The following is a 16,273-nucleotide window of genomic DNA, read 5'->3' as shown; positions in this document are numbered from 1 at the left end:
TTGGGTCATTCTGTGCTTGTCCATGTATTTGGAACATTCTGTGCTTCTCCAGAGATGCAGAAGTCGTGCAGCACATGAAAGGATTTTGTAAGTGATTTTGTAAACTGTACTTGAGATTTAGGTACAGTAAATTGTTTTGTTCAGTTAGTAATTTGATGTATTTTTTAGGTGAATGTGTATGGAACAGGTGTGAGTTAATATGGCTGTTTAGTGGACAGCGCAACAGAGTTCACAGTGGATGCCAGGTTTGCTGGTGATGGATCATTGGGCGTCCTTGCTCGGGTAAGAGCTGTCTGTACAAACAATGAAAAGATACACTGGCAGCATAAGGCTGAGTTTGCCCACTTTTGGCTCCATGAGGCCATGTCTGTTCTATAAATTCTAATATGGTCAAATCAAATTGTATTTGTCACATGAGCCGAATACAACAGCTGTACACCTTACAGTGAAACGTTTACTTACGAGCCCCTAACCAACAATAGTTTTAAAAAATATGGATAAGAATAAGAAATAAAATTAACAAGTAATTAAAGAGCAGCAGTAAAATAACAATAGCGAGACTATATACAGGGGGGTGCCGGTACATAGTCAATGTGCGGGAGCACCGGTTAGTGGAGGTAATATGTACATGTAGGTAGAGTTATTAAAGTGACTATGCATAGATGATAACAGAGAGTAGCAGCGGTGTAAAAGGGGGGGCAATGCAAATAGTCTGGGTAGCCATTTGATTAGGTGTTCAGGAGTCTTATGGCTTGGGGTAGAAGCTGTTTAGAAGCCTCTTGGACCTAGACTTGGCCCTCCGGTCCCACTTTACTAAAGTTCTTTGCCATAAAGAACTGTGCTAGATATGATATACATTAGTATTCACTACAGTTATTACTGTTGTATATGGCCTTAAAGTAGGACTTATTCTATGTGTATACAATTCCTCTAACCCATTGATGAAGTCCCAGTCAATGTGGAGGTGGTTCGTAAAGAGCGGAGCCTCTATACTTGCTACTACACTCCAACCACTCTGGCCAAACACGCTATCTGTGTGACTTGAAGGAGGGGTCAGTGTCTCTGGCAGTCCTTTTACAGTAAGTAACAATAGAATGATTAAAATATGAACCATTCAACAAGACAAATATATATATATTTGTCTTTGTCTGAAATTGTTGTCTATTTTAGGTGACCCCCGACAGAGTTAGAACATAACCATAATTAAACAGCCCGGTGAGCTGATTTTACACATAAACTCTCTATCTTCATTCTCAAACTAATTGTATTGCATTTCCTACTGCAGGAGAGACGGACCAGGGATTTTCAGACAGCACTTATTTGTTGTACAACCTTCATTTGCATGTAACCGGCCCAGCAGACGGGTCAGCTAATGCCTCCAATGTATGATGTCCACTACATCCAGAGACATTGCATTACTCTTAATTTAAAGTATATACTAACAACTTTTATGATAACATTTGACTTTTTTGGGGGTTTCGTGGGAACCCCAGAAGAGTTCACCATAGATGGTTTATCTACTCCTCATCGCTGGTGTACACGCTACGGCTGAAGTAAGGTGGGGAAGTGGTGGCCAATTTCGCCTCCGAGGTTGTTGTGCATCCGGCTTTTTACAACAGGCAAGTGAAGGTGTCTGGGACTGGAGCTGAAAGGGAAGGTTTAGTAGATTTGTCATAAAGCCTGGTGACTAAGCTTATTGCAATGGATGGGAGTTCTTAAGGCCATCATAATGGCAGACGTCTTAAGTTTCTCTATTTTTTTAATGTCACTATAATATTTTCAGTAATGTTGTTACTGTGACATACTTTGTTGAATGGTCTGAATGGTATATCTTTTGACAGGAGGTCTGAATGGCCTTGACAGAGAATGTGACCCAGCCAGATTGTTTGCAAATGGCATAGGACTTCTAGGGCAGAGTAACAGTTTCAACATCACAACCAGGTGAGGAAGCCTTATGTTAGGGCCAACACTTCATTACAAAGCAATTGATTACCACTGATAGAATAGCCATTTCAAAGGTATCTGCACAATCAGAATGTTATTATGGACATCTCTTGTCATTGTACATTGAAGTTGGTTTCTGACAAATTATATTGAATTCACAGGGGTGCTCGAGCAGGTGGCTTGGCCATCACTGTGGAGGTCCCATCGGATGTGCAGGTCACCATCACAGAGAAACAAGATGGATGCTATGTTGCAGAGTACATCCCCAGTGTGCCGGGGCTGTATGACATCAACATCACCTATGGAGGAGAACACATTCTAGGCATGTGTTTTCAGACTGGGAATATGTTAGTGGTTTGTGTACCATTGATGCCCTTTCTGTTACCATTGTTGGTAATGTGAGAACTGTAGAGACACATATTTATCAGATAAGATTTCAATTTAATTTATACTCTTCATATCTGAGCCCTACTAGTATTGAGTAATCTAAAATGGATGATATGTATTCAGAACATTAGACAAGCATAATGTATGCACTGGGAGTCGAGAAGCAGGTGGTACATTTAATAAAACAAAGAACATGGAATAATACACCATAGGCGTCGCTTCTTGACATAAAACAGACACAATACTGGCTGGGGAAAGGACCTCAGGAAGTGCCAGTTAAAGGGGAGGTAATGAGTGAGGTAATGGAGTCCAGGTGTGTCTCATAATGAAGTGCAGGTGTGCTTAATGATGGTTGCCAGGATCAATGGTTAGTAACCCGGCAGAGGGGAGGAGTGGGAGTAGACGTGACAAGAAGTTGATCGTAAAGATTTGGTTGATTCCATCTATCAAACAGGTAGCCCTTTCAAAGTATCAGTGATGTCAAAGTGTCTGGGACAAGCTTGGAGATTGTGTCAAAACTCCTCAGACCTTCACCATAAACTGTAGCAAGGCTGGAGAAGTACTAGCATATGTGGCTGTTATGACACCAAGTGGTGGGTACAAATTATATCAAGATACTCATCTATTTCAAATATACAGACATTTTGGTTGTTGCTTGATTTACCAGGTAAGATAGAACTTTGAGGTGACAGACAATGGTGATGGGACATATTCAGTGGCCTACTCCCCTTCTATGGTGGGTCCTCAAATATGCCAATGAAGAGGCATTCTCTAGGTGAGATAAAAAAAAATCAGATGGGAAATGTTTAGTGTGTACATTTTTTAATATAGTTATGATGTACATATGCAGGATCCTAGTCTGACCATATTTTTGCAGAGGTTGGTACTTTTTTGTTAGGACAAATCAAGACTGACTTTTGTAAAGTGGAAATTACAAACTTTAGAAGCCCTTTACACCTTGAGTACAGAGGACATTTGCTGCAACAGGGTGATCAAATTTTATGATCTTATATCTATGTGAAACATGATTTTTACAGACCATATCCATATTGCATTTAATTTCTGTCATTTCTTATATTGCAGTCCAGTTGTTTTCCAAGTGTTGCCTACTAATGATGCCAACAAGTTGCACGTGTCTGGATCAGGCTTGGAGTCAGGAATTTGTGCCCACATTCCTCAGACCTTCACCATTGACTGTAGCAAGACTGGAGAGGCCCCAAAATCTGTGGCTGTCATGACACCTAGTGGTATGCATTTGGCGGTTGTATGCAAATCAAATTCACTACCGCATATCTGGTAATTTATTGTTCTGTTCATGACTTTGCTATTTCTATTTACTTTACTATCTTTCTAATAAGGTAATATAGAGCTTGCAAAGGTGACAAAGAATGGATGGGACATACTTAGTGTGCTACTCCCCTTCCATGGATTCTCTGGTGGCCAGATGAGTTTCATAGGTAACGCAGTAGGATTTCATATTTTAGATGCCGTTGTTAATGTAGACCAGTCACATTGTCATTTTGTGAGAAATTCAACTTGATTTTTCTGTATTTAACTGTATTGCAGTCTCTAAAACTTCCAAGTTTGTGTGGGCCAGGCTTGCAGTCAGGAATTTGTGCAATGTTCCCTCTGATATTCACAATTGACTGGAGAGACCCCAGTTTGACTGTTATGACACCTAGTGGTGAGTATCTGTGTTTTGCAGTAATCTCTTGAGTTGGTTTCAATTAAGCTTAAGAATTTTACATGGGTGAAGAATTATGCTCTTTTTTATTTAAAATAACCAGGTGAGCTTGTGGCGGTGACATACAATGGGGATGGGACATACTCCGTAGCCTACTCCCCTTCCATGGAGGATTCTCACTCTCTGGTTGTCAAGTATAAGGATGAGTTTTGCAGGTAAGACTTAACAACAAAAAAATAACATGATTTTTTAAAGTGCGAAATCCCATTTAAGGAAACAATGATTTTATTTAACTAGGAAAGTCAATTAAGAACATTCTTATTTACAATGATGGCCAAACCTGGATGACGCTGGGCCGATTGTACGCTGCCCTAATGGACTCCTGATCACGGCCGGTTGTGATACAGCCTGGACTCGAACCATGGTCTGTAGTGAAGCCTCTAGCATTGAGATGCAGTGCCTTAGATCGCTGCACCACTCGGGAGTGTTAACATGTTCTTTGCTGCATTTGTCTTTCCCACTTCAAGTGCTGCCCACAAATCAGGCCAACAAGTTGATAGGGTCAGGCTTGGAGTCAGGAACTTGCGCCCAAACTCCCCAGATCTTTACAATTGATTGTAGCAAGACTGGAGAGGCCCCGTAGTATATTGCTGCTATGACTCATACCAGTGAGAATTATTTAATTTCTGACTCCTGTATTTTTTTTATTTTTTATTTTTTATTTGACTGTCATGTGGATTTTGGATTTTACTTTATTTAAGTAAGATAAAGTTTCTTTATTGTATCTATGCAGGTAAAATGGAGATGAAACCTACTCAGTGGCATACTTCCCTTCCATGAAGGATCCTCACTGGTTGTCAAATATGGTGACGAAGATGAGTTCTGCAGGTAAGATATGGAACAGTTAGATTAAATGTAAATGCACTTTTGTGTGCCTTTTTGACCAGTATGTTTCAGTTCCTTGCCTTGTGCTCTTATGATGCCAGTAAAGTGAGAGCCAGAGGTCTGGGCCTGGTATCTGGGTTACCTGCCAGCCTATCTTCACAATTCACCATAGATGATATGACGTAGGAGAGGGCCATTAATCAGTGAAGATTACTGTGAGTTATAAATTATGATTTACGTAAGAGCCATATTATAAGCTTGAACCCCTTGTGGAGGCCACAGTCTAAGGTTTTATCACCAGCACATTTTACGTCGCATCACATGTTTTCAATTGTAGTTTCATGTTAACGCATGTTGCTTTACTTGTTATTGCATTAACTTCAAATAAGATCACATGAAAACATGTGTTTTTGGAACACTTCACATGTGAAATTTATATTTTTTCACAAGGGTCTTCATAGCAAAAATGAATGGCTATTATAATGAGTTATATTAATCTCATCAACACAGTATTTATATTCCATAAATTGAAGTGACACTGGCTCAATCTGTGCATGGTGTACTGTGGGTCACCTATAGCCCAGATCTACTGCCAAACATACAGCTGGACAGACGGCAAGAAAGCAACTTGCTCTAATAGCATTTCACTACTAGGGAACTTGCACTAACTAGATTATTCGTGAAGGGGAAAGCTAATTTCATATTATGCAAATTAAAGTTGATACTACTCATGACCAGTCAGTCTCCAAACAAAAAAAGCTGTTCTGCTTCTGTCCTGAACCTAGTCCACAGAAATCCACCATCCATGGAGGTAAGCCTGCTCGACCTAGCTACCTTGTAGTTGTAGAACTAGCTAGCATTGGTCAGTTGATCCACTCATCAACGTCTCCGAAGATATTGCGTTTTAACTACTTTGCTTTACTCATAGTTACTGTGAATAGAATCTAACTAGCTAGCTACAACTGCGGCTGTAGTCTTGAGACAGCGTTTTCTGTTCTTGTCTTCTGACTTGCTGGTTAGGTTAGTAAGGGTTGATGTTGAGCCTGGTGTTTTGCAGGTACTATTTAATGAAGCTGCCACTTGAGGACTTGTGAGGCGTCGGTTTCTCAAACTAGACACACTAATGTACAGTGGGGCAAAAAAGTATTTAGTCAGCCACCAATTGCAAGTTCTCCCACTTAAAAAGATGAGAGAGGCCCGTAATTTTAATCATAAGTACACTTCAACTATGACAGACAAAATGAGAAATAAAAATCCAGAAAATCACATTGTAGCATTTTTTTTAAGGAATTTATTTGCAAATTATTGTGGGAAATTAATTATTTGGTCACTTACAAACAAGCAAGATTTCTGGCTCTCACAGACCTGTAACTTCTTCTTTAAGAGGCTCCTCTGTCCTCCACTCGTTACCTGTATTAATGGCACCTGTTTGAACTTGTTATCAGTATAAAAGACACCTGTCCACAACCTCAAACAGTCACACTCCAAACTCCACTATGGCCAAGACCAAAGAGCTGTCAAAGGACAACAGAAACAAAATTGTAGACCTGCACCAGGCTGGGAAGACTGAATCTGCAATAGGTAAGCAGCTTGGTTTGAAGAAATCAACTGTGGGAGCAATTATTAGGAAATGGAAGACATACAAGACCACTGATATTCTCCCTCGATCTGGGGCTCCACGCAAGATGTCACCCGTGGGGTCAAAATGATCACAAGAACGGTGAGCAAAAATCCCAGAACCACACGGGGGGACCTAGTGAATGACCTGCAGAGAGCTGGGACCAAAGTAACAAAGCCTACCATCAGTAACACACTACGCTGCCAGGGACTCAAATCCTGCAGTGCCAGACGTGTCCCCTGCTTAAGCCAGTACATGTCCAGGCCCGTCTGAAGTTTTCTAGTGATGATGGATGATCCAGAAGAAGATTGGGAGAATGTCATATGGTCCGATGAAACCAAAATATAACTTTTTGGTAAAAACTCAACTTGTTGTGTTTGGAGGACAAAGAATGCTGAGTTGCATCCAAAGAACACCATACCTACTGTGAAGCATGGGGGTGTTTTTCTGCAAAGGGACCAGGACGACTGATCCGTGTAAAGGAAAGAATGAATAGGGCCTGTATCGTATTTTTTAAATTTTACCCCTTTTTTTTTCTCCCCAATTTCGTGGTATCCAAATGTTTTAGTAGCTACTATCTTGTCTCATCGCTACAACTCCCGTACGGGCTCGGGAGAGACGAAGGTTGAAAGTCATGCATCCTCCGATACCCAACCAAGCCTCACTGCTTCTTAACACAGCGCGCATCCAACCCGGAAGCCAGCCCCACCAATGTGTCGGAGGAAACACAGTGCACCTGGCAACCTTGGTTAGCGCTTACTGCGCCCGGCCCACCACAGGAGTCGCTGGTGCGTGATGAGACAAGAACATCCCTACCGGCCAGGCCCTCCCTAACCCGGATGACGCTAGGCCAATTGTGCGTCGCCCCACGGACCTCCTGGTCGCGGCCGGTTACGACAGAGCCTGGGCGCGAACCCAGAGTCTCTGATGGCACATCTGGCACTGCAGTACAGCGCCCTTAACCACTGCGCCACCCGGGAGGCCTGTATCGTGAGATTTTGAGAGAACCTCCTTCCATCAGCAAGGGCATTGAAGATGAAACGTGGCTGGGTCTTTCAGCATGACACTAATCCCAAACACACCGCCCGGGCAACAAAGGAGTGGCTTCGTAAGAAGCATTCCAAGGTCCTGGAGTGGCGTAGCCAGTCTCCAGATCTCAACCCCATAGAAAATCTTTGGAGGGAGTTGAAAGTCCGTGTTGCCCAGCAACAGCCCCAAAACATCACTGCTCTAGAGGAGCTCTGCATGGAGGAATGGGCCAAAATACCAGCAACCGTGTGTGAAAACCTTGTGAAGACTTACAGAAAACGTTTGATCTCTGTCATTGCCAACAAAGGGTATATAACAAAGTTTTGACAAACTTTTGTTATTGACCAAATACTTATTTTTCACCATATTTTGCGAAATTTAATTAAAAATCCTACAATGTGATTTTCTAGATTTAAAAAAAAATTATTTCTCATTTTGTCTGTCATAGTTGACGTGTACCTATGATAAATTACAGGCCTCATCTTAAGTGGGAGAACTTGCACAATTGGTGGCTGACTAAATACTATTTTTGCCCCACTGTGTGTGTCCTCTTGCTCAGTTGTGCAGCGGGGCCTCTCACTCGTTCTATTCTGGTTACAGACAGTTTTCGCTATTCTGCGAAGGGGGTAGTACACAGCATTGTATGAGATCTTCCGTTTCTTGGCAACTTCTCACATGGAATAGCTTTAATTTTTCAGAACAAGAATAGACTGAGTTTCAGAAGAAAGTTATTTTGTTTCTGGTCATTTTGAGCCTGTAATTGAACGCACAAACGCTGATGCTCCAGATACTCAACTAGTCTAAAGAAGGCTATTTTTTTTTTTTATTGCTTCAATTAGTACAACAGTTTTCAGCTGTGCTAGCATAATTGCAAAAGTTTTCTAATGATCAATTGGCCTTTTAAATTGATAAACCCGGATTAGGTCAAACAACGTGCCATTAGAACACAAGTGATTGCTGATTAGTGGGCCTTTGTACGCCTATGTAGATATTCCTTAAATCTGTTTCCAGCTACAATGGTCATTTACATTAACAATGTCAATATTTTCTGATCAATTTGATGTGATTTTATTTAAATGGACAACAAAAATTCTTACAAAACAAGGACATTTCTATGTGACCCCAAACTTTTGAACGGTAGTCTATGTACAGTGCCTTGCAAAAGTATTCATCCCACTTGGTGGTTCTTCTATTCTGTTGCATTACAACGTGTAATTTTAAATGGATTTTTATTTGGATTTAATGTAATGGACATAAACAAAATAGTCCATATTGGTGAAATGAAATAACTAATGGGAAAGTGGTGCTTGCATATGTATTCACATCCTTTGCTATGAAGCCCCTAAATAAGATCTGGTGCAACCAATGACCTTCAGAAGTCACATAATTTGTTAGATTGCACACAGGTGAACTTAATATAAGTGTCACATGAGCTCTGTATATTAATTACACCTGTTCTGAAAGGCCCCAGAGTTTAACACCACAAAGCAAGCAGCACCATGAAGAACAAGGAGCTCTCCAAACAGGTCAGGGACAAAGTTGTGGAGAAGTACAGATCAGGGTTGAGTTATAAAAAAAATATCAAACTTTGAACTTCCCATGGAGCACCATTTTAAATCCATATTAAAAAATTAAGAAAATGGCACCACAACAAACCTGCCAAGACGGGGCTGACCACAAACTCACGGACCAGGCAAGGAGGACATTAATCAGAGAGGCAACAGAGACTAAAGATAACCCTGAAGGAGCTGCAAAGCTCCACAGTGGAGATTGGAGTATCTGTCCATAGGACCACTTTGAGCTGGGCTTTACGGAAGAGTGGCCAGACAAAAGCCATTGCTTAAGAGACTCCCCATACATACGGATGAAGGTACTCTGGTTAGATTAAAACGTAACTTTTTGGCCGTCAAGGAAAACTCTGTCTGGTGCAAACCCAACACCTCTCATCACCCCGAGACCTCATCCACACAGTGAAGCATGGTGGTGGCAGCATCATGCTGTGGGATGTTTTTCATTGGCACGAACTGGGAAACTGGTCAGAGTTGAAGGAATGATGCATGGCGCTAAATAAAGGGAAATTCTTGAGGGATAACCATTTCAGTCTTCCAGAGAGTTGAGACTGGGACAGAGATTCACCTTCCAACAGGACAATGACCCTCATTTTTAATGCTAAAGCAGCACTTGAGTGGTTTAAGGGGAAACATTAAAATGTCTTGGAATGGTGATAATGGGATTTATTGGATCATGTGAATGATTAGAATATTCCCCCCTGAAACCGTATGATTGTATGAAATTGATTAGAATCATAAAATTATTCTAATGGTGTGTGGTTTTAGTCAGTAGAATTATATGTGTGTGTAGGTCTATTTATAGTATCTTAAAAACAGACTGTCTGAGCAAGATTCGGTGCTGACCTTGGCTGGGTCCACAAAGTACTTCCCAGGGTCTCGGTCTCCCTATCTTGATGGGGGATAGGGAGTAAGTCTCACGGATTCCCCTAATCTTTGTTGGCTGGATAGCAGGACATGTGTGTGTGCGTATTTTAGTGTGAATGTGTGCGTGAGGCCAGTATAAAATGAATGGTTTTATACAATTAACCAGCGCTCTCGTAAATAAACTTTGACTATCGTAGCTGGGCCTCCGTCTGATTAGTTTCTTACAAATTCTGGGTTTCAGGCTGAGTAGTCGATTTGAATTGGGTTTATGAACATAATTCTCGTGACAATTTGGTCCTTCAAGTGCCGGATCGCAAGACAGAGGTGCCTCTGTCTTCCCAAGGAACTGCTGAAAAACATGCACGGGTGGATCCAGGATCTATAAGACAAAGACCTGACCTCTGAATTGAGGGTTAATTTCAGGCCAGTGGTGAACTGGTACACGACAGAAGTGGTGACGAGATCTAACCTACATTGCTTTTCCCAGTCTACGAGAAGGTCAGTAAATCTTTATTCACGAATTTGGGGAATTGACGCTCGGGCTACATTCAGAAATATATTTCATTTGTTTTTGTGTAGTTTAGGTGTTTATTTTAAAAATCCCACAGGGCATTCTTAACTGGTGACCTTTTTTTAGAATTTTGTGTAGAGAACCCTGATATAGGTAGTTTCTAGGCAATTGGGAAAATAGGAATTGGGTGTAGAGCCACCTAGGCAGCTGGAGAAGGGGGTCTGTAATGACCCCGGGTATCTGTGGCCACTAACAATAAACTATCTAATGTTGAGACCTAACCGTTAAATTGGCCAATATACATTAGCCGATCTAACATACTTTAAATAAATTATTGTTAGATCTTAGTATATTAGCAGGGAGGGAGGCAGAACTACCGGAGGTGCGCAAAATAGGTCTAACTATCCCACGAAAGGAGACACCCACATAGATTGTGCAGGAATAACAACTATAGTAATTGGATAACGGGAAAAAGCACATACATGATCATAGAAATACATGCACACAGATTTTGAGAAAAGGTATAGGAACTACAAGGGTCACTAACAATGGGCAGTAAATCCTCAAAGGAGGTTCCGGAGATGAGCACTATATGCAGTTAACTTGTTATGGCTGCAATCCCGATATCGGGATAAGTGCCATCAACAACCGCTGAATAGCATAGCGCTACATACAATAAATAATTATAGTCATGAAATCACAAGTGCAATATAGGTAAACACAGCTTAGCCTTTTGTTAATCCACCTGTCATTTCAGATTTTGAAATTATGCTTTACAGCGAAAGCAATCCAAGCGTTTAAGTTTATCGATCGCATGATAAAACATTTAAGTACACTTAGCATCAGGTAGCTCGGTCACAAATCAGAAAAGCAATCAAATTAATAATATACCTTTTGATCTTTGGATGTTTTCACTCAGACTCCAAGTTACACAACAAATGTTCCTGTTGTTCCCTAAAGATTATTTTAAGATCCAAAATACCTCAGTTTGTTTGTCACGTTTTGTTCAGAAATCCACAGGAAAGAGCGGTCACGAAAACGCAGACATGTCCACAGAAACATGTCAAACGTTTTTTTATAATCAATCCTCAGGTTGTTTTTAAAATATATAATCGATAATATATCAACCGCAAATGTCTTTCACAGTAGGAGAGGGAAAAGCAATACCTATCCAAACTCTGTTGCGTGAGCAAAACATTGCGTCAAGTGTTCACTTGAGTTATCGTTCTGGCTCATTTTTCAAAATAAAAGCCTGAAACTGTCTGAAGACTGACACCTTGAGGAAGCGATAGGAAAAGGAACTGGTTCATATCCCTTTAAATGGAGCAAAGGGAGGCTATGGAACATGGAGTTTTCAAAACAGAAGTCACTTCCTGCTTTGATTTTCCTCAGGGTTTTGCCTGCAATATCAGTTCTGTTATACTCAGACAATATTTTGACAGTTTTGGAAACCAATACTAATAATAATATGCATATATTAGCGACTGAGGAGCTGGCCGTTTTACGATGGGCACCTTTTCATCCAAGTTACTCAATACTGCTCCTGCAGCCATAAAAAGTTAAGAGAATTGCCTATTTCTGTTTAAAGTGGAGGAAGGAGTATGAATTTGGAAGTGTGGACGTAGAAAAGTTGGAACTAATGATAAGACATTAGGCATGTGGAGAGTGGCTGGCAGATAAACAACGAGCAGAGGGGCTAGACACGGCGAGGGAATGGTTTAGGTGAGGAAGAGAGCTGAGGGAGAAAATAAATGTAAGTTGCAAGCAACAGAGGAATAACTCCCACGGCTCCTCTGGAGGTCCCTCATAAGCTTAAATTGTACCCAACCCGGATAGACCAGGCGTAGAGAGAGAATCCCGATGATGAAACGGTGGTGAGACTACGGCAGCCAGGGCTTCCCGTCCCACCCCCACCACTCCCATATGGGGAACCTCCTGGAGCCGAGGGAGGGGTAGAGCAGGAGGAAAGGATGGGGCTAGCTGCCCTAGGGAAAGTGTTGGATGTATCAGAATAGTTGGGTAACATAGATAAAATATGTTTTATTTTCATTATATGCTTGTGAGTTACTTCTCATTTAGAATGTATCTTGTTGTACTATAGTGGTGGCCATTTGCAGTTATCCTTTCTCTGTCCTGGATTCAGTTACTTGGGCTGGGGAGAGGTCAAGCTTGTCTTCATATGTAAACATCTTTTAAACCATGTGAAGGGGTGATTGAGGGGGAACCAATTATCTCTTGGCTCCATAATGTCTGTGTGCCAGTCACTGTGTCTCTGATCTTGTCCAGGAGGGGTGTATTTGAGATATGCCTGTTGATGAGGTTTTGTTTTATGGTCCTGAGTGGTACCAAGAGCGCGATAAGAACATAGTTTAGGAGACAAAGCTGAACGATAATTTATAGCCAATGCTGTCTGGCTATGCGTGTCTTTGCTAAAAGGATATCAGTTGCAATGTGTAAGGACTCTTAGAATAAATTTATAGACACTGAATTGATCTGAGAGTCACAGGGTTGTGATGGAGCTCATATAATTAAAGATGGACTTTATGATAACTCTGACGTGTGTGTGGTTTGCTCTCATGATTTGGTAAATACAGGAAATTTCCACTTCAAAAGTCAGGAAAGACTTAACTGAACTAGAATGTAGGATGAACAAGCGACAGGATGCAGGGGAAAGAGGTAGAGAGCGGGCTTTACCACTCAAGGCTGAGGTCGCATATCCAGAGCCCCAGGGAGGAGAGGAGTAGCAGAGTGGCTGGATGAAGATGAAAAGGAGGCTAGTCAGTATCCTCTAATTGCCTTGCCCAACCCACGGGCTGGGGATGCAGGACAGGAACCCATTTTAGAAGTGTTTTGGGCATGGACACATAGGGATGTAGAAAGTGTGGTGGAAGGAATGGTACACCCTAAGACGGGTATGGATGGATTTAAAAGGGATCTAGGAAGTTTGGCAGCCAGCTTCAACTTACACATAGGAGAAGTGGAGAGAGTAGGGCAGTTGGTGGGAAAGGACTGGGCAGCTGTACGAGGGCAATGGGTGCCGGGACTTAACAATTGAATTGCATTGCCATAGACAGGAGATGGTGGTTACGTTAGAGTTACAGAATTGTATAATAATTTGAGGCATTATTATCACCGACACGCAGACTTCTCTAAGGTTTCTGAATGCAGGCAGGGAGATGGTGAGACCATCAGGCAGTACTTAGAGAGACTGAATTATATGTTTTAACACCAAGTGGTTTAACAGAGCCCCCCATAGCAGATGGTTTTAACACTGCATATCACCAGCAGAAAGGGGCAGAATACTTGGCTAATCTGGGTGAGATAGCAGGTAAGGGCTCTGACAGAAAGGGATGGAAGCCTAACAGAAGAGGAGATAAGGATAGATGTTTTAATGTAACAAGTCCGGTCACTTTGCTTGGATTGTGAGGCACCATGCAGGCACTGCAAGGAAGTAGGACACAATCACCGTGATTGTCGTAACAAGAAAGATAGGGACAAAAGAAGCAGGCGCCCACAGCCTGAGGAAGAGGAGGCGTGACTAGATTCAGGGGCAGAGGGTAGCGAGACCGGAGAGGGGATGTCGGAACAGAATTGTGAATTTTTTTTAAATTAGCAACTATTGATTTGACATTTGCAACAGGAACAGAAACCCTATTTGACTTTAACCGTAATGGGACAGAAAATGTAATTCCTCTGTGATACTGGGGCTCGTCGTACAGCAATCTGTGCCGACGACAATCCCCCCCCCCCCCATTGTGTGTAAAACTAATGATTAGAGGGAGTCAATGTTTGGGTTTCTGAATCGGGGTAGTATAATGAATGCTGCCCAAGTGGTTTTTCTGTGAAAAGGAGTGCTTCATTGTCTTTCTTTGGAATGTTTTCTGGGGGCTGTAATCTTGAAGGGAGCGAGTGACAAGGCCTGGAAACATTTTTGAGTTTTTAGCCTTTTTTTGTTTGAGGAGATTTACATTTTTTCTAGAGACAATATCTTAAAGGGGTACACACACATATGGAATATTAGTTTTCTGAGTTTTAATTAAACATTTGATTTTCTTTACACAAAGGGAATGTTCTGGGAACCTGTGATAACATGTAGATAAATGTTTGATGGTTTTTCTTTAATTTGTATAATATATAGTATGAAACACGACTGTAAAAGGTTGGTATGACTTGACCTCAGTGCTTTCCTTTGGGGTCTGATCAGCCTCATGGGGGGGCCATTTGGATAATACATTTAAAGTCATTTTTGTAATGGATAATTATGATCGAGTTTATAGAAATGGCATAGCCTTGGATTAATGTTAGACTGTAAGTATTTAGAACCTAATCTAAGCCAACAGGACAGGGATATATGACAGCTGTGGTGATTCGGGATCATTGAGAGCATCGACATAACGTTAATCAAACTATGTAATAACCTTAGATTGCCACCATAGACAGGTGATTTTTCTCAAATCCATGATTTCAGACAGACAAGTGAGACACTTAGTCAAGATTTGGATACAACCCAAATTTGATACTGACTGTTATAAGAGAGCGATAGAAGGAAGGACCGAGACAGAGAAGCCCTCCCCGCACTGCTGAGACCTTGCAGAGAGAAGATAGAAGTGACACCGAATGGGTAGATCACAACAGGGGAATGAAAGCGTAGTTGGTTTCGGGAGCAAAGATGTTAGACACTGAACAATGGCCTAGAAATGATTGACATAACGATAATTTACTAATCTTACCCAAGTCATTGTTATGCGGCAATATTGATACATGGGCAGAGCCATGTATCAAGAGGGGGTAGGTTAGGACACTTTGGGGCCTATTGGATAATAAACTAAAATATTTTAGTTTATTAGATAAATATAGCAATAATTTGGATAATGCCAGACAGAACAAGTAGACATATAGAAGTTAAAGATATACTAGCAGAACACATGAGAAGACTGTTAACCAAACCCGTATGTATGTCCAAGATTTTGTGTCCGACAGGTGAATTACAGGAGAAGGTGATTCACTCAATGCAACCAGGAGACGGGGGTGGATCCCTGAGGAGAATAGATGGGAAGCAGCCCTGTTGGGAGGGGCCATACCAAGTACTCCTGGTGACAGCCTTCTCTGTGAGAATTGCTGAAAGAGCTACCTGGGTTCATGTCACATTGCAAGAGGGAAAGAAACACTGACACTGTCGAACAGAGTTAGGAGAAGAACCGAATACCAATGGGGTTCGGAGGTTACCTCTCTAACAAAGATTTCCTCCCTGTGTATGTTCATAGAAGTGAAAGTATGGGCTGGCCTCTAGCTGATGATATGTTCTCCGGGAAAGGGTGGGGCTTTACAGGAGTGCTGATTGGTCTGAGCTGTCTTATTGTGGGAGCCATATTTCTAATACACTATGACCCAACCCGAGAATGCAGAAGGTGGTAAATTGACCCATAGTTTAGACGATGAGGATTTTGTGTTAACCGAGTGTCAAGAGAATTATGTTCTCAATGTTCATAACCCAATTCAATTATACTACTCAGTCTGCGACCTAGAATTTCTAAGATGCTGGTCGAATGAAACAGAAGGAAGCCCAGCTAAAATAGTCAAAGTTTTATTCACGGGAACATTCTAAAGTCAAGAATACAAAACAATTCATTTTATACTGGCTTCTCACACACACACATTCACACCACCATACGCACACACATTCACGCTAACATTAGCACACAATGTCCTGCTACGCACACACATTCACACTAACCAGCCGAAGAGATTAGGGAGACCTTGGCCTTGAGACGTACTCCGCG

This window comes from Oncorhynchus kisutch, linkage group LG24 (assembly GCF_002021735.2).
Source record: "Oncorhynchus kisutch isolate 150728-3 linkage group LG24, Okis_V2, whole genome shotgun sequence".
Lineage (NCBI taxonomy): Eukaryota > Metazoa > Chordata > Actinopteri > Salmoniformes > Salmonidae > Oncorhynchus > Oncorhynchus kisutch.
The sequence above is the reverse complement of the archived record's forward strand: the minus strand, read 5'-3'. Positions refer to the sequence as shown.